A 21,690-nucleotide genomic window follows, 5' to 3' on the forward strand; every position below is an offset into this window, starting at 1 on the left:
TGTTTTGGCAAGTCAGGGGTTCTTCAAATGTGACATGGTGTCTGCAATCTAGTCAAGCAAAAATGCCACTCCTTCCCTTCCAAGCCCTACCGTGTGCCCAAACAGTAATTTTCCATTGCACACTTGGTATCATGTGCTTTTTCTCCTATACCCTTGTGGAAATGAGAAAATGTTGGGTTAAAGCAACATTTTTGAGGTAAAAATATATTTTTTCATTTTCACAGCTCAATGGTGTAAAATTCTGTGAAGCACCTAGAGGTTCATGATGTTCACCACACCTCTAAATAATTTCCTTGAGTGTTCTAGTTTCCAATGTTTAGGCCCATCAGGGGCTCTATGAACGCGACAGGCCATCCGCTATTGATGCAGACTTGCTGTATAAATTTCAGCAAAAACTCTGCATCTTTTTGCAAAAAAATGTGGGTTTTCTGTCAGGAGATGCAGGTTTGATTGAACTCAGTTCACCTGAGGTGAGGTCATTGAGTTCTATCAGTTCATTTGAGGTGAGTTTATCTGCTGTCACAGGTGGGGCACAGTGGGAAACTCCAGCTGTGACAGCACATAAACTCAGTGATGTCACTGCTCACAGCTGCAAGTCAGTCAGTCTCTGCCTGAAGCTGCAAGTGGGCAGTTATGTTCTGAAATGTGCCCGCGCGCTGCAACTTCAAGATGTAGTAGAGCCAGGATCATCATGGGACCTCGTGTGGATTTCATTGGACCAGGGTGTTTGTGGAGTTAATAAATTGGAGAAAGAGATTTCGTATTTTATTTCAAATGAAGGATTTTTTGGGTGTTTTTGTTTATTTATGTTCTTTTCGCTTACAGGATTAGTAATGGGGTCTTATACACCCTACCCATTTATAATCTAGGGCTTAGGGGCAGCTGTGAGCTTTCATTAACCCCTGATAGCACTCCAACTGTCACTGCACCAGGATATAATGTTCCACTCACAGAGGAGTGAGAGAAGCAGTGATAAGGCTGTACACTAGGTGGCACTTGGGATACCTAGAGCCTGAGGGAAGTCAGACAGGCTTCTGACAGGGTCAGAATCGACACGGAGAGACACAGGGAGTAGACAGGAAGACAGGAGAGAGGTCGTAAGACAAGCCGGAGGTCAGTTAATCACGAGAGAAAGTATGAACACAAGGGGCAAACAACAGAGTAGTCAGGGGAGAAAGCCAGGGTCAGGAGCCAAACTGGAACGAAGAAGTCAGAGAGGAGTAGACAGAGGCAAGTCAGGAGGTCACTCCAGGGTCGAGTACCAAAATCAGTCACTATACCAGGAGACAGACGCTTGCAGCAACAGAACCAGAAAATAATGCAACTTGCAGACTTCTGGGGGAGCATGCTCAGTAAAGAAGCCTTAGCAGTTACCCAGAAGGTGGAACAGCTAAACAATCAGCACCTCCCAGAACCAACTTGGAATCCAGTATAGTGACCAAGCTGCTAGATCTGTAAGTGCCACAGAGCATCTCCAGGTCTGTGAGATGGTTTGCACAGAGAACCATGACACAGGGCAATCGCTATGAGCTGAGAAAAGTGGACAATTCTGGATGCAACAATTCTGGGTGGCTGAGAAGTCCATGTTCGGGGGTCTGTGCATGAACACTAGGTATCCGGTACTACCCTCGAACTCTACAGTTTGGGTTCGCCCATAACGACCAAGGAACAATCCATAAAACTAGTGAAGTCACCACCAAAGATAAATTTATAAACAGACACAAATGGATCAGGCCAAGGTGACCTGATTCTAGTGTGGTAGATAAACTAACAATCTCTCCCTATTAAATCTTAATTGTTCTTTCTCCTGGCTAACAGTGGAGGTTCAAGATAGAGACAAGGAACTCCCAAATTTGCTGCAATGTGTTTTTTTTCTTGTGATTCAAATGTGCATAGTAAAAACCTTTTCTGTCCCACTAGACCTGCCTCAGTTGCACATTGGAGGAGAATGCCTGTGAATAGTGGCATGGAAAAGCGCGGTATCCACCGCCGCATGTATGCGTCCATGCCATTGAGGAAGGTCCAGTGGGACCGAAAACGTTTTTACTATGCACATTTGAATCACAAGAATAAAAACACAAAGCAGCAAATTTGGAAGTACCTTGTCTTTATCTTGAAGTCCGTGGCCTTGGAACCTACTAAGGGGTGCTTCACACACAGCGAGCTCGCTGCCGAGATCGCTGCTGAGTCACGCTTTTTGTGACGCAGCAGTGACCTCATTAGCGATCTCGCTGTGTGTGACAATGAGCAGCGATCTGGCCCCTGCTGCGAGATCGCTGCTCGTTACACACAGCCCTGGTTCGTTTTCTTCAAAGCCGCTCTCCTGCTGTGACACACAGATCGCTGTGTGTGACAGCAAGAGAGCGACTAATGAAGCGAGCAGGGAGCAGGAGCCGGCGTCTGACAGCTGAGGTAAGCTGTATCCAAGATAAACATCGGGTAACCAAGGTGGTTACCCGATATTTACCTTAGTTACCAGCCTCTGCAGCTCTCACGCTGCCTGTGCTGCCGGCTCCGGCTCTCTGCACATGTAGCTGCTGTACACATCGGGTTAATTAACCCGATGTGTACAGCAGCTAGGAGAGCAAGGAGCCAGCGCTAAGCAGTGTGCGCGGCTCCCTGCTCTCTGCACATGTAGCTGCATTACACATCGGGTTAATTAACCCGATGTGTACTGTAGCTAGGAGAGCAAGGAGCCAGCGCTCAGTGTGCGCGGCTCCCTGCTCCCTGCTCACACTGGTAACTAATGTAAACATCGGGTAACCATACCCGATGTTTACCTTAGTTACCAGTCTCCGCAGCTTCCAGACGGCGGCTCCGTGCAAGCGCAGCGTCGCTTGCACGTCGCTGCTGGCTGGGGGCTGGTCACTGGTCACTGGTGAGCTCTGCCTGTTTGACAGCTCACCAGCGACCATGTAGCGATGCAGCAGCGATCCTGACCAGGTCAGATCGCTGGTCGGATCGCTGCTGCATCGCTAAGTGTGAAGGTACCCTAAGTGAACCCCTAATCCCTACAATTACTCACAATTAGGAAGTGCCATTGATTACATAATCAACAGTGAAGGTTGACATCTTGATATTAGAATAGTGGTGCCCTTGCTCCTTGGCTATCCCTCAGGTTATCCTAATTGGCCCTTGGCACTAAATACAGAAGGGTAGGATATAATTAGTAGCATCAGCATAGAGCAATATGCGGATCTAAAAAATGGATCACCCAATGCCTGAATGATGAATATACAAGGTGCCACCACCTAAATAGGAAAAATAAGCAAAAAACAAACATTTTTTCCAATTATCAATATCCCCACTTCTATATAGACTATGTGCAGAATTATTAGGCAAATGAGTTTTTTAATCACATGATACTTTTTATTCATGTTGTCCTACTCCAAGCTGTATAGGCTTGAGAGCCAACTACCAATTAAGTAAATCAGATTATGTGCATCTCTGTAATGAGGAGGGGTGTGGTGTAATGACATCAACACCCTATATAAGGTTTCCTTAATTATTAGGCAACTTCCTTTCCTTTGGCAAAATGGGTCAGAAGAGAGATTTGACGGGCTCTGTAAAGTCCAAAATTGTGAGATGTCTTGCAGAGGGATGCAACAGTCTTGAAATTGCCAAACTTTTGAAGTGTGATCACCGAACAATCAAGCATTTCATGGCAAATAGCCAACAGGGTCGCAAAAAAGACACAAAATAACTGCCCATGAATTGAGGAAAATCAAGCGTGAAGCTGCCAAGATGCCATTTGCCACCAGTTTGGCCATATTTCAAAGCTGCAACATTACTGGAGTATCAAAAGGCACAAGGTGTGCCATACTCAGGGACATGGCTAATGTAAGAAAGGATGAAAAATGACCACCTTTGAACAAGAAAGATAAGATAAAATGTCAAGAATGGGCCAAGAAATATCTTAAGATGGGTTTTTGAAAGGTTTTATGGACTGATGAAATGAGAGTGACTCTTGATGGGCCAGATGGATGGGCCAGAGGCTGGATCAGTAAAGGGCAGAGAGCTCCACTCCGACTCAGACGCCAGCAAGGTGGAGGTGGGGTACTGGTATGGACTGGTATCATCAAAGATGAACATGTGGGACCTTTTCGGGTTGAGGATGAAGAGACGCTCAACTTCCAGACCTACTCCCAGTTTCTGGAAGACAACTTCATCAAGCAGTGGTACAGGAAGAAGTCGATCTCGTTCAAGAAAAACATGATTTTTATGCAGGACAATGCTCCATCACATGCATCCAACTACTCCACAGCGTGGCCGGCCGGTAAAGGTCTAAAAGATGAAAAAATAATGACATGGCCCCCTTGTTCACCTGATCTGAACCCCATAGAGAACTTGTGGTCCCTCATAAAATGTGAGATCTACAGGGAGGGAAAACAGTACACCTCTCGGAACAGTGTCTGGGAGGCTGTGGTGGCTGCTGCACGCAATGTTGATCGTAAACAGATCAAGCAACTGACAGGATCTATGGATGGTTGGCTGTTGAGTGTCATCATTAAGAAAGATGGCTATATTGGTCACTAATTTTCGGGGGTTTTGTTTTTGCATGTCAGAAATGTTTATTTCTAAATTTTGTGCAGTTATATTGGTTTACCTGGTGAAAATAAACAAGTGAGATGGGAATATATTTGGTTTTTATTAAGTTGCCTAATAATTCTGCACAGTAATAGTTACATGCACAAACAGATACTGTAACCACCTAAGATAGCCAATCTAAAAAAAACAAAAAACACTCCAAATTCCAAAAATATTAAGCTTTGATATTTATGAGTCTTTTGGGTTGATTGAGAACATTGTTGTTGATCAATAATAAAAAAAATCATCTGAAATACAACGTGCCTAATAATTCTGTACACAGTGTATAAAAGATATACAGCAAAATGCAATATCCAACCAATGCCAAAAGAATAGAATAACTTGAATCCGTGATTCTCAAAATATTTCTGGTTATTCAGTTCATCCTTAAGATGCTATGTATAATCATCTCCAACCATTGTCACCATATGGTGAATCTGAACAGGAAACACCAAAGGCATAGCCAGGGGCGTATCTAGGGGGGAGCTGGTGGGGCATCTGCCCCGGGCGCAGCTGTGAGGGGGGCGCTGTCGGGTTGCCCGATGTGGCAGTGTAAAGTCTCCCCGGAGGCTGCGGTTGCCGCTCTGCAGTGGGAGCCGCCACTCCCACTGATCAATTGTCCTTGCATCTGTCAGACGCGAGGACAATTGGAGCGGTGACGCCGGCGCTGACTTCCGGGTCAGAGCGACGGCGGTCATGTGATCTGGTCAGCTGATCACACTGCTGACCCGGAAGTCAGGGCCACAGCGCGGAGGCGGCAGAAAGCGCTGTTTAGTGCTCCAGTGTGGAGCTGAAGATGCGAAGAAGGAACATTATGGGGTGAGGGGGGAGGTAGCTATGCACACGGAATGGGGGGGGGGCAGAGGGTGGGGAGAGGGAACTATTAGTGGACACAGTATGAGGGTATAGAGGGGGGGTAGGGGAGTATCTAAAGACACAGCATGGAGGAGTGATGATGGAGAGGGGGCAGTATCTAAAGACACAGCATGGAGGAGTGATGATGGGAAGGGAGCAGTATCTAGACACAGTAGGGGTGAGAGGATACTATCTTTGGACACAGTATGGTGGGAAGAGAGGATGGGGGATGGAAACATCTTTGGACACAATATGGGGAGAGAAATGATGAGGGGTGATTATGGGGAGAGAAATGATGATGGGCGATGGAGGGGGAGGATGCAGGGTGATGTATGGGGAGGGGGAGGATGCAGGGTGATGTATGGGGAGGGGGAGGATGCAGGGTGATGTATGGGGAGGGGAGGATGCAGGGTGATGTATGGGGAGAGGAAGGATGCAGGGCGATGTATGGGGAGAGGGAGGGTTGATGTATACAGACATGGTATGGGGAGCAAATGGGAAAGAAATTTTGACCACACAGAATAAAGAGTGACATGGTATGAGGAGCAAGTGGGCAGGATGGGGAGTGAGGGGAAAAGTATATGGACACGCAGGAGGTAGTGAGGAGACAGTAAGGGATGAGAAAAATGTGAGGGGGCACAAAATATAGACTGGGTAGTGGAGGGACGTGGTATGGAGAGAGGGCAGAATTGGAGGACAGTGTGAGGCCATAGCGAGGAGGGGGTGGGATGAGAGGGCACAGTATAAAGACTGGGCAGTATAGGGTGATACAATGAGAGGACAGTGTGAAAAGTAGTGTGGAAAGGAGAGGAAGTGTGTGGGGCATGTACCATAAGAGGGACTGTGTGTGGGTCATATTTTGTGCAGAGAACACAATGAGGGGTCATTATTTATTCTGGGGCACAGTGTAGGGCAGATATTTTTAAATAGAAGTATTATAATTATTCTGCTATTTTAGGGGCATCATGATGGGATGTGTTACAGAAGACCGGAGAAAATGGAAATCTGCAGAGACGAGATGTGAATGTGAAAAGTCATCATGGTGTCAGGACAAGGTGAATAGAAAGAAACAACTCAGAGACAACGTCATCTATAAGGTACTTGAATGTAAATGTTTATTTCTGATACTGACTGTGTCCCATCATTAGGCCTCGGTGCCACTTGCGCATTGCTTCTGATGGGAGCACAATGGGACCCCCGCTTTAAAGAGATAATTCCCATTAATACCAGTTCTATGATGTTCCAGTTTTGGAAAACCCCTGTCCCCCAGCTGCAGTTTGCTTAAAAAAAGGCGTGCTTTTGTCACCCTCCATGGGTCCATTTTGTCACCCTCCATGGCTATCTCTCCACTGCTGCTCCATATATCTGTTATTGTCTGCAGTACAGCTGTCACTTCAACAGTGCTGTAGCCAGTGAGCGCAGTGGCTTTGAGCAGCTTGTGTCGATGTCTCGAGCTGAGTCTCTGAGCTCAGTTTTTGGCTGTTACATGTGACATTAGGGGTGCAGAAAATAACAAACACCTATAGCAGTGGCGGAGCCTCAATACAGCCCTGTAGATGATAAAAAAAAAGCTCAGTTAGTTTTTGGGAAACATAGAAAAGAAAGATTAGTTAATGTGAGAAGTGTGCCTAAAAACAGATGTTTTTAGAGGATGCTTAAAACTATGGCCACTTAGGGGTACTTTACACACTGCGACATCGCATCCGGAATATCGTCAGGGTCACGTCGTTAGTGACGCACATCCGGCGCCGGTAACGACATCACAACGTGTAAATCCTAGATGCGCCGATAAACGATCGCAAAAGCGTCCAAAATCGGTGATCTGTGTAGTGTCAGGCATTTTCATAATGTCGGGTCGACCGCAGGTACGATGTTGTTTGTCGGTCCTGCAGGTCCACACATCGCTGTGTGTAAACCCGTAGGAGCGACAAACATCTCCTTACCTGCGTTCCGCCGGCAATGCGGAAGGGAGAAGGTGGGCGGGATGTTATGTCTCGCTCATCTCCGCCCCTCCGCTTCTATTGGCCGGCCAATTAGTGACGTCGCGGTGACATCGCTGTGACGCCAAACGCACCTCCCCCTTGAAGGAGGGATATTTCGGCAGTTACAGCGACGTCGCCGAGCAGGTATGTACGTGTGAAGCTGCCGTAGCGATAATGTTTGCTACGGCAGCAATCAGCACATATCGCATGTGCGACGGGGCGGCTACTATAGCGCTCGACATCGCTAGCCGATGCTAGCGATGTCGCAATGTACAAAGTATCCCTTAGAATTAACCTGACAGTTGAGATTGCTCATTCCTAAAAAAAACTGGAGCAACAGAAAAGTCTCACAGATAAGATTGAGAGGACCAGATAATGGATGGTGTTATGTTAGTCCTAGACCATTAGAAGAACAGAGAGAATGGGATGGATGGTAGACAGAGATGAATGAATGAATGAATGAATGAATGAGAAGATGTAAGGACAGAATTATACTGACTGCTACATTCAGCATAGATTGGAGGGGAGAATTCTCAGTCAACACTTAAAATTGTCGACACAGTGAATTAAATTGTCTGGTGTAGTGCATTCCAAATAGCTGGTACAGCATGAGCAAAGTCTTGGACATAAGAAGATCAGATAATGGATGTTGTTAGTATTATGTCATTAGTAGAACAGAGAGCATGGGAAGGATAGTAGATGGAGATTAATGAGAAGAAATAAGGTGCCTTTTCACTATGTAGAGTTTTGTGGGTAAGGGTGATAACTATAAATTTTATTCTAAAGTGGAAGGACAATCAGCACAGTAACTGACTCGGGACAGGAATCGGTATATTGATTTTACAGATATATGTGATAATGACTGCTACATTCAGCATAGATTGGAGGGAAGAATTCTCAGTCAACACTTAAAACTGTCATCAGAGGGAATTAAACCAATTGTCTCGGGTAGCGCATTCCAAAAAACTGGTACAACACAAGCAAAGTCTTAGGGGCACTTTGCACACTACGACATAGCAAGCCGATGCTTGCCATGCTGAGCGCGATAGTCCCCGCCCCCGTCGCAGCTGCGATATCATTGTGTTAGCTGCCATAGCAAACATTATCGCTACGCCAGCTTCACATGCACTCACCTGCCCTGGGACGTCGCTCTGGCCGGCGACCCACCTCCTTATTAAGGGGGCAGGTCGTGCGGCGTCATAGCGACGTCACACGGCAGGCGGCCAATAGAAGCGGAGGGTCGGAGATGAGCGAGACGTAAAAATCCCGCCCACCTTCTTCCTTCAGCATAGCTAGCGTGAGCCGCAGGACGCAGGTAGGAGATGTTCCTCGCTCCTGCGCCTTCACACACAGCGATCTGTGATGCCGCTGGAACGAGGAACAACAACGTAACATCGGTCATTTCCAAATTATGGAAATGACCAACGCTACACCGATGATACGATTATGACGATTTTGCGCTCGTTAATCGTATCAAAAAGGCTTTACATACTACGATATCGCCTGCGACGCCGGATGTGCGTCACTTTCAATTTGACCCCACCGATATTGCACCTGCGATGTCGTAGTGTGCAAAGTGCCCCTTAGACATAAGAGGACTGCATAATGGATGATGTTAGTATTATTTCATTAGTGGAAGAGAGAGCATTGGGAGGATGGCAGACAGAGATGAGGGAATATAAACAAGGTGGTTTATCACTGTATTGTTTTGTGGGTGAGGCTGATAACTTTAAATTGCATTCTAAAATGAATGGACAGAGCAGTGACTGATAGAGGGGAGAGGGATCAATATGGCAATTGGACCAGAGATGGACATATCGTTGGTGCAGCTAGAGATAAGGGGGCCCATTCCTACCTCCAGAGTAGGTGGAAATGTGTATTACGATGAGCTTGTCTACAAAGGACAAATATTGCTATACCCATACACTGTTCTTATATAGGGGCCCACTTCTGTCTATGTCTGCTCCTAGATTGGACAAAAATACGATTGTGGCTGCTACATTCAGCAGAGACTGGACAGGGAAGAGTTTAGTGAGTGGGAAACCAATCATTAGTGAGTTAGGCTGCTTTCACACATCAGTTTTTTGGCATCAGGCATGATCCGGCAAAAAAACTTATGCGACGGATCCGGCGAAAAAACGGATCAGTTGCATCAGTTATTTCCATCAGTTCCTTCAGTTTTTTGACGGATCTGTTGCGATACTGAGCATGCTCAGTTCAAAAAACCGTATCCGGCGGCAGTATCTGTTTTTTTGCCGCATTATGCCAGATCCAGCGTCCTTAGGCTTCCATTATAAAACACGCCGTATGCCGCTGGATCTGGCACGATACATTTTTTTCACCGGAGACAAAAAACTTTCCCCTCAGTTTTCCATGTGGCCGCCGGACAAGCAAATTTTGCCCGATTCGACGAAAGCCAGATGGAACGTAAGGACATCCAGCACAATCCGGCGCTAATAGAAGTCTATGGGGGAAAAACCAGATCCGGTGGCAAGAGACACCTGATCCGTTTTTTCAGGTTTTTGCCAGATTGTGCCTGATGGCAAAAAATTAATAGGTGAAAGCAGCCTTACCAAATGGTCAAGAATCAGAGTAACAATAAGAGTTTGCAATAAAGTATCAGTAATAACTGAAAATTCTATTATCCAATTATCTAATATATAAAGCTGAATGTGTGTGTGTATGTGTGTGTGTGTGTGTGTGTGTGTGTGTGTGTATGTATGTATGTATGTCCGGGATTGGCATCTGCACCGTCGCAGCTACAGCCACAAAATTTTGCACACTCACACTTCTGGACCCCGAGAGCGTCATAGGCTATGTTTTGAGGGGAAATTTTAACCCCGCTCTTTACAGTTATTCACCAAAAAACCTGCCTCCATTAAAGCGAATGGAGCTGGGAGCCTCAGTGCAGCCAGAACTTCAGAAGAATGCGCAGCCACGCCCTTATATGGAATGTTGACATGTCACAATGCAGCCAGGGAAAGAGACAGACACAGACAGGGAAAGAAACAGACATAGACAGGGTAAGAGACAGACACAAAGAGACAGACACAGACAAAGAGACAGACTGACAGGGAAAGAAACAGACAGGGAAAGAGAGGGAAAGAGAGAGACAGGTTAAGAGACAGACACAGACAGGTAAAGAGACAGACACAGACAAAGAGACAGAGACAGACACAGGGAAACAGACAGACAGGAAAAGAGAGGGAAAGAGACAGACAGGGTAAGAGACAGACAAAGACAGGTAAAGAGACAGACAAAGAGACAGACACAGGGAAAGGGACAGAGGGAAAGAGACTGACAGGGAAAGAGGGAAAGAGAGGGAAAAAGACAGACAGGGAAAGGGACAGACAGGGAAAGTGACAGAGATAGATAGACAGACATAAAGAGATTGAGATAGACGGAGAAAGAGACAAAGACAGTCAGAGACAGACAGGGAAAGAGACAGACAGACAAAGAGATAGAGAGAGACAGAGAGATATATACAGAGGGGGAGATAGAGAATGGGAGAGAAACAGAGAGACAGTTACTATCCCGGGCGTTAATACATTCTATTTATACATTCTATCCCGGGAATGTTAATACATTCTATTTTGTTAACAACAGAGACAGAGGGAAAGAGACAGACAGGGAAAGAGAGGGAAAGAGACAGACAGGGAAAGTGACAGAGATAGATAGATAGATAGACAGGGAAAGAGATTGAGACAGACGGAGAAAGGGACAGAGACAGTCAGAGATAGACAGGGAAAGACAGACAGACAAAGAGAGAGAGAGACAGAGAGATATATACAGACGGGGAGACAGACATTATAATTACATTTCTATCTATTTGTTTTGTGTTTTTTGTGTGCAGGATACATTTTTGTTAATACAATCTATTTTGTTAATAGCAGTTATTAACCCGGGCGAAGCCGGGTAGTACAGCTAGTTATATCATAAATATTGTAAATGCTACAGTAGTTAGTGAAAGCATTACTAGTGAGTAAATATTCGCAAGTGTGAACAAGTAATAAATGTATTCATGCACCAAAAGAGAAGTATAAAAAGCTGACGATAAATACAACAGTTCAAAAAAAGCCTACTGTGAAATTATCAAATAAATCATTAATTAACTGAGAGAAATGAGATTTCTAAGCCTAATGCATATTGTCACAGCTTTGAATACTTTAGTGGGGCTTCCCTTTAATTGACGATCAGAATGAAATTGATATCGAGGAAACAAAGCACAACTGTACATCTATGATATGTGGGGAACAAACCAATGTTATATCATGCTATTCAGTTTACAGAGCACATTTATGTTCTTAATTAGTGTAAATAAATTCAGGCAAAGAAGTTAGAATTTATAACATCTACAAAGTAACCATGAAATATTCCCTTTACCATCCAGTAGTATTCGCTTTGGGACACTGAAAACAAATATAGTACAATTGCAATGAAACTTAACTGCATAATGTCTATTAATGTGAGAGTAAATCACTGAGGCTTAGAAACGATGCAAAGTTGATACTTATAGTAACTAAACATTTACAGGCAAATGCAGTGTATATTATGCAAAACATAAGCAAGTGTCGGTGCTGAGTGGAACGAATAAATTATTGAGAGGCTCGAATAGAACAAGAAAAGTAAAAAACAAACACTGAATACTGCGTTCAGCCTATGAATAATAAGGATGTCTGTGCCGACAGCTAGACTTGCCAAGTCTCCAAAGTCAAAAGTTCAGAAGCAATGTTATTGATGTGATAAAACGTGGTGCGGCAGAACAACTTTGATCATGACGAGCGAGGAGAAAAAATATCTCTAGTTTCTATTAAAGTAACATATTAACTGAAAGATCTTTAAGTGTAGATTCTGTGTTATAATAGGAAAATATAAATACATTCCAGAAGAAAGTCTGATCCCGTGCTAATTAGGAAGATGGATGAGAGATCACTGGGGGTCTCAACCATCCTCGAGATTAAAGCATTATACATCAATGGAAACCATATTTCATATTAGTAAGATGAAGAAAGTCTGAAATGTGCCAAGAGGAAGGATCACATACATATACATTCTACTCCTTTAGAGGACGTACATAGTTACTAATGTCCTTAAAAAAGGCAATTCTAGCTTTCCTTCTATCTGCGTCTAACCTTCTCTTTCTCCTAAAATTAGACATAGAAAGATGGATGTACAAATGAGGTGAGTACGGCTACCACAGGACCATACTCACAAGGCTAGCCTTATAGTCATGGCCAGCTCCAGGTTTATGCAAGCCCTTGGATGACTTAATGTCAGTGGGCCTTGATTTTCCTTCCTCACTGTCCAAGAGCTATAACTTGTAATATTGTTTAACTCATAGACTTTATAGACTTTTTGCAGTACAAACTGTAATTTTTATCATTACTATTTGGGGGTACATACGACTTTCTTATATATTTTTATTCTCTATTTGTAAGTTGAAGTGAACAAAAAAACAGCAATTCTGCCATTTCAATTATTTTTTTGTTTTCATGTTTAATATATACAGTAAATATTAACAAAATAGATTGTATTAACAAAAATGTATTCTGCACACAAAACCACAAAACAAATAGATAGAAATGTAATTATAATGTCTGTCTCCCCGTCTGTATATATCTCTCTGTCTCTCTCTCTCTTTGTCTGTCTTTCCCTGTCTGTCTCTGACTGTCTCTGTCCCTTTCTCCGTCTGTCTCAATCTCTTTCCCTGTCTGTCTATCTATCTCTGTCACTTTCCCTGTCTGTCTCTTTCCCTCTCTTTCCCTGTCTGTCTCTTTCCCTCTGTCTCTCTGTTAACGAAATAGAATGTATTAACATTCCCGGGATAGAATGTATAAATAGAATGTATTAACGCCCGGGATAGTAACTGTCTCGCTGTTTCTCTCCCATTCTCTATCTCCCCCTCTGTATATATCTCTCTGTCTATCTCTCTCTATCTCTTTGTCTGTCTTTCTCTTTCCCTGTCTGTCTCTGACTGTCTTTGTCTCTTTCTCCGTCTATCTCAATCTCTTTCCATGTCTATCTATCTCTGTCACTTTCCCTGTCTGTCCCTTTCCCTGTCTGTCTTTTTCCCTCTCTTTCCCTGTCTGTCTCTTTCCCTGTCTGTCTCTTTCCCTCTTTCCCTCTGTCTCTTTCCCTGTGTCTGTCTCTTTGTCTGTCTCTTTACCTGTCTTTATATAAGAATAAGGCTGCACATCAAACTTAGATAATGGTATAATGCCTCAAGCATATGGAAAAATATTGGAATATACAATGAAAAATGCTACTTGCTAATTTGAACATGTGAATAATGAATTGCATACCTGCTATGAATATTAGGAAAAAGGAGATATTTAGCAATTGCATTGATCAATGTAACTGAGCCCCAAAACCTCGTCAAGGTACATCTCTATATTGGGGTCCCTAGCTCTGTGACCCTAACTGTGTGTCATCTCATTGCAATTAAAAACTGCTATGGGTGGAGAGGGGTAACTAAGGACTTTCTTATATAGGAGATGGAAAAAACATGGCCGAAAGGGGCGGAGCTGTGTTCACATTCAGAAAAAAAACTACATATAACTGAATAGGATAACTGAAGTGAGCACTAATATATATATATATGAGTGCAAGCCAAAAATACATACTATATATAAGAATAAGGCTGCACATCAAACTTAGATAATGGTATAATGCCTCAAGCATATGGAAAAATATTGGAATATACAATGAAAAATGCTACTTGCTAATTTGAACATGTGAATAATGAATTGCATACCTGCTATGAATATTAGGAAAAAGGAGATATTTAGCAATTGCATTGATCAATGTAACTGAGCCCCAAAACCTCGTCAAGGTACATCTCTATATTGGGGTCCCTAGCTCTGTGACCCTAACTGTGTGTCATCTCATTGCAATTAAAAACTGCTATGGGTGGAGAGGGGTAACTAAGGACTTTCTTATATAGGAGATGGAAAAAACATGGCCGAAAGGGGCGGAGCTGTGTTCACATTCAGAAAAAAAACTACATATAACTGAATAGGATAACTGAAGTGAGCACTAATATATATATATGAGTGCAAGCCAAAAATACATACTATATATAAGAATAAGGCTGCACATCAAACTTAGATAATGGTATAATGCCTCAAGCATATGGAAAAATATTGGAATATACAATGAAAAATGCTACTTGCTAATTTGAACATGTGAATAATGAATTGCATACCTGCTATGAATATTAGGAAAAAGGAGATATTTAGCAATTGCATTGATCAATGTAACTGAGCCCCAAAACCTCGTCAAGGTACATCTCTATATTGGGGTCCCTAGCTCTGTGACCCTAACTGTGTGTCATCTCATTGCAATTAAAAACTGCTATGGGTGGAGAGGGGTAACTAAGGACTTTCTTATATATCTACCAGATATAATAGAAATTATTTATTCTCCTTTCTCTCTTTCCTCTTGATGTCCTAAGACAGTTTGCATAAAAAGAAGTATTTTACTTGATTAATTATTTCCATGTATGTACTGGATTGCATATGTTTTATGCTTTGACATTAATGCATAATAAGTTTCTATGTCCACTATTTGTATCTGCAGCTGGTAATGTGTTTTTAATTGCACTATTATTCACGCAACAAAATGCTGCACCCGTATCACCTGTTATTTAAGGGCGGATGCAGCACTATTGTATGCATTGGACCCGTAGAAGCAAGACTACTTGCGAAACGGCCGCCGTCGTCCGGCGTGGCACACCCTCACCCTCCCTCACTACCTGTACCTGTGATGTGATCATGGAATAAACGAAATTCCTTTTCCCTGACTTGGAGTGCGACCTTTTCATATCTACATCGTGGATTTTGTATTGCCTTTTCTTTGGGACACGCACCCAGGTGGAAGCACAGCTTGTCAGCCATACAGGATTCAGCGGTGCCCGGTATCCTCAACTCAGCCTTATGGAACCTGGACTTTCTCTATTACCGTGAGTGCACGCTTATACTTCCTTTGGCATTGTGCTATAAAAAATGTCTGACACATCTATGGATATAACGGATAAAAGTATACTTGCAGGGAGGGAGGATGCTGCTACGTTCTTTACCAGCTGTAATGACAAGGTGAACATAGAAATTATGGGCACCAAGAGTTTAGAGCAAAGGATTGTGAACCTGGCTGAAAGGGAAACCAGCCTATTTTGGACAGTACAGTCATTAAAAGCATATCAAGACATTGAACGTGTCCCTAGAGGTTTGCGTGTCTCTAAAAATATATCCTTTTACCAGGATGATATGGCATTTAAAAAGGAATGGGACAATATACAACAAGAATGCTCCATGCGATTTCTAGACATTGTGCTCAAAAAGAATCAGGAGGAACATCTAAAAATCACTAATGAATTACTTATATTGAGACAAGAAATGGAAAGTCGCATTTCAAAGGAAGCATGGAACACCTTTTTATCGAAATTGGATAAGAGACTCCTACCATTCCAAACTCTGATTAAAGAAAACAAAAAAGAAAAATTTATCAGAGACAAATTAGACTATGAGAACAATCAAGTTTTCTCCTGGAAAAAAACATCTTTGCCTGGGAATAAAAGATTTTTTCAGAGACACCAGAGAAAATTTACATCAAAAACCGCTAAGAAAAATGCCTGGACCACAGACTCAGACTCGAGTGGAACCGAGGATATAGCTCCTACAAAAAAATTAAAAACCTCTGTTGTTCCACAAGCCTCGACATCTGAAAATCTCCCTTTAGAAGATCTACAAGGAGAGGAGGCCGGCGGAGATGTAGGAACAAAACCCAATCCGGGAAAACGCAAGAGCGTCGCCTGGAGGGATTAACAGCTTTATGTGCTGAGTCTGAAGTGACTATTCCTGATATGTTTTCTACAACATGCATAGTTGATGTTTTTTCAAATTCACAATCTACAATGTGCATAGAGGCTTCTTCCAGCCCGAATCGGAGAGACAGGAGGTAGATAATCTAATTATCAATTTATCTGGACAGACATTAACAGCTATGGATATGAACATCTTAAGTAAAGGTCTCTCATTTGTGCCCACTGAGCGCTTTGACCCATTCATGTGGACCAAGGATTTGGCCCTATTTGGGAGAAAATTAAAATGGAAAAAATTTTTTGAAACAACTGAATCATCAAAGTATAATTCTTTAGGGATCACCCCAGAAGATAGGGAGACTTTTGATAATCTCCTTGAATTAGATAATGAAGGCCTCAGACAACCAGGACTGGGACCATTCACTAATCTTAAAAAGAAGAGTGAGAAACAGCCTCCCAGAGGGGACCTGGATAGTGTGGATATTTTTTTAAAGGTAGTTGCTGAGGATCTAAGGGAGTTATCAGATATGAGATCTAAAGTGCCACCTAATCTAAGAAAGGTTGAAATGGATGCTCTAATGACACTTGCGAAGAGGAAGGATCTGGTGTTTAAGCCCTCGGACAAGGGGGGTAATATAGTCGTCATGAACCACGAGATGTATCAGAAAATGTGTTATTCTATTCTACGTGATCGTGACGGCTATGCGACCCTAGAGAGAGACCCCACTGCAGAGTTCAGCAAAACACTGATTGATATCCTGTCGGATGGCCTCGGAGATCGTCTCATCTCACAAAATGAGTTGGAATTTATGCATGAGAGGTTTCCGGTTACACCAACGTTCTATACATTACCTAAGGTCCACAAGGGGATTTCTCCCCTAAAAGGGAGACCCATTGTGGCGGGAATTAACTCCCTCACACAGAACGTTGGTGTATACCTGGACTCTATTCTCAGACCATTTGTGGTTTCTTTGTCTTCGTATCTTCGGGACACGAGTGACCTTTTGACAAAAATCAATGGGGTGACCATTGAGCAAGACACTATTTTCGCATCAATTGATGTAGAGGCTCTATATAGCTCTATCCCGCATGAGCTGGGCTTGAAGGCCTTAAAACATTTCTTAGACAGTAGAGGTACCCACTATGAAAAACACAGCAGGTTCACCTTGAAATTGATGGATTATATATTGACCCATAATTTTTTCACCTTTAATGGGAAGTATTACCACCAGCTCAGGGGTACAGCGATGGGGTGTTCCTGTGCCCCATCCTACGCTAACCTGTACCTGGGCTGGTGGGAAGATACAATGGTGTTTCAAGAACCTTGCTCAAAATGGGTCCAATACATCACCTACTGGGGTCGTTATATTGACGACGTCCTGGTCCTTTGGACCGGGACGGTCGACTCTTTCCAGGAATTTGTTAAAGACCTCAACATCAACAACATTGGCTTGTCATTCACTTATGATATAGGCATCAACAAACTGGCTTTTTTGGATGTCCTACTGATGAGGGGAACGGAGGGACAGATAGAAACACAGGTGTTCAGGAAAGAGACAGCGACAAACAGTCTCTTACATTGGACAAGTCACCATCCGGAACCCCTGAAGAAAGGGATACCAAAAGGCCAGTATTTAAGATTAAAACGGAATTGCTCTACAAGTGAAGCCTTTCACAAGCAGGCAGGAGATCTCTGCCTGAGGTTCTCAAGGAGAGGTTACCCAGTCAGCACCCTACAAAAAGCCTACAACAATGCGGTGATGAGAGATAGGGAGGATTTACTGATGGCGAGACAAAAAGAAGAAAGGGAGAAAATCATCAGGGTCATCGGCACGTTTGATAACCACAACCGGGAGATCTATACTATCCTCGAAAAACATTGGGGAATTTTGAGAGCGGACCCAAACCTGAGAGAATTTGTTGGGGTCCGGCCCATGATCACGTTCCGTAAGGGAAAGTCCCTGAAAGATAGGCTAGTTCATAGTTTTTATCAGGCCCCCCAAAAAGAAAGGACATGGTTAGAAAGGAAAATTGATGGAGTTCACAGATGTGGACACTGTAAGTTTTGTAGATGGATTCGTCCTGGGAAAAAGGTGGTTTCCGCCAGCACGAACCGGGAGTACCTAATTCGAGATTTTGCCAATTGTGGTACTGAGGGGGTTATATATGTGGCGATTTGCACTTGCCCCCTGAATTACATTGGAAAGACAAAAAGGGAATTGAGAAAGCGGATAGGGGAACACCTGGGAGACATCCGGAATGAGAGGGACACCTCAATCTCACGACATATTAGACAGGTCCATGGGGGAGATCTAAATTCTATCAGTTTTAAAATCATTGAAGTTGTCCCAGAGCCGATCAGAAAGGGTAATTGGAACAAAATCCTCCTACAAAGGGAGAGTAGGTGGATATACCGATTTGATTGTGTACATCCTAAGGGTCTGAATGAACAACTAACGTTTGGATGTTTCCTGTAGGGGATGTCTGTCCTAGAATGGAGACCTTTGCTGGTTCTGCATCAAAATAAATTCTGATTTGTACCCGCCTGGCTAATATAATTCCGTAAAGGAATAGGCCATATTTGGAGTGGTGAAATTATCTTCACCTCCTTGGGATTATATTTTTTCTTTATTAGATCCTTATTATCCTTAATTTGACCCCATTTCTTGAACCCATGTAGTGTGCTGTGCTGAAACCCCCACCCAACCCCCCCCCACCCCCCCCCCTTCCCCCCCTCCCTCCCTCCCCTTGAAGGGTTATTCTTTATGTGGCTACGGGAGAATGCGCTCATTATTGTCTTTGGGGGAGTATTTGCTCCCTAGGCGATCGTGCTGACTTTCCTTTACCAGTCTCGGATCCCCTGCTTTAAAGTGAATAATGCAGAGAGGGGGACGGAGTTTTTCTCCATAGCCATGAGTCTGCAAATTATAGCCTGGTGAGGATGTGTTTACTGGAGGTAATGAGAGTGTGTTTGCTATACAGGCGATCCTGCCGTTTTACTCCTATTAGTCCTGGACCCTTTGTTTGTGAATGAATGATGTGGAGAGGGGCGGAGCCTTGCTCCGTATATGGGATTATGTAAATTGTGCGGTTATCCTGCCGTTTTACTCCTATTAGTCCTGGACCCTTTGTTTGTGAATGAATGATGTGGAGAGGGGCGGAGCCTTGCTCCGTATATGGGATTATGTAAATTGTGCGGTCATGTGCCCTTTGATGCTTTATGCCCATTTAGATGTTGTCAGCTGGAAGGCTTGTTTGCTGCAAGTCATTTCTGGATTCTGCAGGCTGGGCTTGCATATGGTAATAAGGTGACCAGGCTTATGCGATCATGTGACTTTGATAGGTCACATGGGTTTGTTTACATCCGGCGAGGGCCGTGATTTCTCGACCTGGTGATTGGCTTATTTTGATAAACCTCCAGGGTTTCCAAGGAGATGTAGGCGTGGCTGGGGTTAATCACCTAACCAATCAGTTGTACATGGGGGTCATTTAACTGTGAGCAGCTACAGAGCAGGTCATCCATGCGATACATCTGCATGGAGAGGTGCGTGCTGCAGAACAAGTAGCCCCCTGAAAACTCTCTGGTATGTTAATTGCTGCTTTTTTCATTATCTTATAGACATTTCATGTGGTTTGGATTTGGGGTTATGTTGATCTATATGTATTCCACAGGCGATTGGGCCCCTTATTAAATATCGTCTCCTGATGAACCCCAGTGGATGTAATGGGGAGAAACGCGTCAAGACTTTGTGATTTTATAGTATTGGGTTGAGGACCATGAAAGCCGAGACACCTTCACCTCAAGGGAGAAACAAACGCTAACCAATTTTTGACCTGAATTATCTCAGATAAGTGTATACTATTTTCTATATTCCCTCACTATTTGATGGTATAACCCCTTAGACTACCCGATAAGAAGGGAGCATAGGGATATCATAGGAGGGAAAGCCGCCGAGGAATGGGGGCACCTTTTTACCGTTAGGGTGCGTGTAACCTTGGTTATATCTCCATTGGCAGGTAGAGGAAAGAGAGAAGGAGGGTCATTTAGAGATTTTTCCAACTGTTGAATCCCATAAGAGTGATATAAAATTGGAACAACCGCTGTGTTCCGTAGGTGAATACTATTGAGGCTGTATCATGGTCCTGGGATGTTTTGTGTGTGTCACACTTCACAGGTGGAATTCTAAATTGTTTTAATCTATTTCATTAAAAATTGTTTTTAGACATACTAATTGAGGTAGGCTTGGGTGTAACTATTTGATATACTACCTTTAAACTGTTTTCTAAGTGTAGGCTTCTTCCAGCTTATCAGACAATAGCACTATTGGCTTATGCAAGATATTTAATCTTACTCCGCTCATACTAACATCTGACATGACATCTGTGTTAGAAAAGGGTTTGAACTACTGCATACCAGAATCATTTGATATAACTGATTTTCAGATCGATTTATTTAAAGGCTGTAGGAAACTACATTTAAAAAAATTTTTTAATAATAAAAAGAAAAGTCAATCTATCCCTGAAAAAACTGACTCACAATGCAAAATAGGCCCGCTAGGTTTTTTTGGTCAGAATAAAGACTATGTGGCCATTGAAAAAGATGCGTCCTTACTTTTAAGCCTGGCCGACCCTCACTGCAGTGAATTTAATTCCCTAGATACTGAAAACATTCAAATGAATTCTATATCAAGTTCTGTATTTAAAAAAGGGATTAAATCTACTTTTTGTCCCCCGCTCACCCCTGGGAACAATATAGATTTATTCCAAGAGCTAGTGATAAAGGACATACAAGCTTTAAAATATCCCTCTCTTCCCAAGAATCTCACTCAAGGGGAGACTGCAGCACTAAAGTTCCTACAATCACAAAAAGACATCATTATTCGTAGGGCGGACAAGGGGGGCGCCACTGTTCTTTTAACAAAAGCAGCCTATATACAAGAAGCCAATAGGCAGCTTCAGGATGTAAGAGTTTACAAAAAACTATCTAGCGATCCAACTTGGTCGTTTGTTCAGAAACTTAGAAGTTTTCTGCATAAATATGTGAGTTTGGGTATCATCACTAAAAAAACCGCAGAAAAACTACTTCCTCTATATCCGAAAAAACCGCATTGGTATTATTTGCCAAAAATTCACAAGAACAGTGCCTCCCCCCCTGGCCGCCCTATTGTGGCAGGAATAGGTTCAGTAACAGAACCTCTGTCACATTACCTGGAGTGGTTACTAAAACCATTACTCGTTCGTATCCCCTCATTCTTAAAAGATACGGGAGACCTGCTAAAAATGCTTGACAATTTTCAATGGCAGAAAGGGTTCTCGCTTGCCTCTCTGGATATTGAGAGTCTGTACACCCGTATCCCACAGGATCAGGGTGTACAGACTATCAAGAGAGTTTTGCTGAACTTTAATCAGGATCCAATTTTGGTGGATTTTATTACCGAGGCTTTAAGC

The sequence above is a fragment of the Anomaloglossus baeobatrachus genome, chromosome 2, assembly GCF_048569485.1.
Source record: "Anomaloglossus baeobatrachus isolate aAnoBae1 chromosome 2, aAnoBae1.hap1, whole genome shotgun sequence".
NCBI lineage: Eukaryota > Metazoa > Chordata > Amphibia > Anura > Aromobatidae > Anomaloglossus > Anomaloglossus baeobatrachus.